The sequence below is a fragment of the Oryzias melastigma genome, linkage group LG21 (assembly GCF_002922805.2).
Source record: "Oryzias melastigma strain HK-1 linkage group LG21, ASM292280v2, whole genome shotgun sequence".
Taxonomy (NCBI): Eukaryota; Metazoa; Chordata; class Actinopteri; order Beloniformes; family Adrianichthyidae; genus Oryzias; species Oryzias melastigma.
The window spans coordinates 15,609,633-15,610,075 of NC_050532.1; the positions used below are offsets into that span (position 1 = coordinate 15,609,633).

Consider the following 443-nt stretch of genomic DNA (forward strand, 5'->3'; position numbering starts at 1 on the left):
TAGATAACAGGGGAAAACAAATTATTTAGTTTTTTAACAAACATTTTTTTCAGATATAAAGCTTAACCCATAAGAACCCAGTCCATTTTTTTTTTTCCATAAAATGAAAATTATGCATGATAAATTACAAACATAACCCATTTCTGATATTTTTCAGTTACACTGGTGTCACTGTATGTTATTTTGGGTTAAGTTACTAGCAAAATAATGATGTTTGAAACAAAAAACTTGCTAAAGATCCATTGTAGTTAAAAAAAGATGGATGTTAGGGTGCATTCAGACGGGGAAAACTATTTATTCCAGATCGAGTCCTGTGTTTGGTCTGTATTCAGACTGCAGTCAAGCAGATTATCGTTTTCTGGACCAAAGCTTGTAAACAAAGCCATGTGACTAAAGATCTCTTCAGTTGTTGGCCAGTAGTTACGAGGGCGAGTCAAAAAAAA

At 33.0% G+C, this 443-nt stretch overlaps 1 protein-coding gene across 1 annotated transcript in view; it reads right to left on the reverse strand.

Moving 5' to 3' along the window:
* Window positions 1-443, reverse strand: part of LOC112155138 (receptor tyrosine-protein kinase erbB-4) — a gene marked incomplete in the record, with an annotated part of 293,012 nt that overhangs the window by 14,600 nt on the left and 277,969 nt on the right.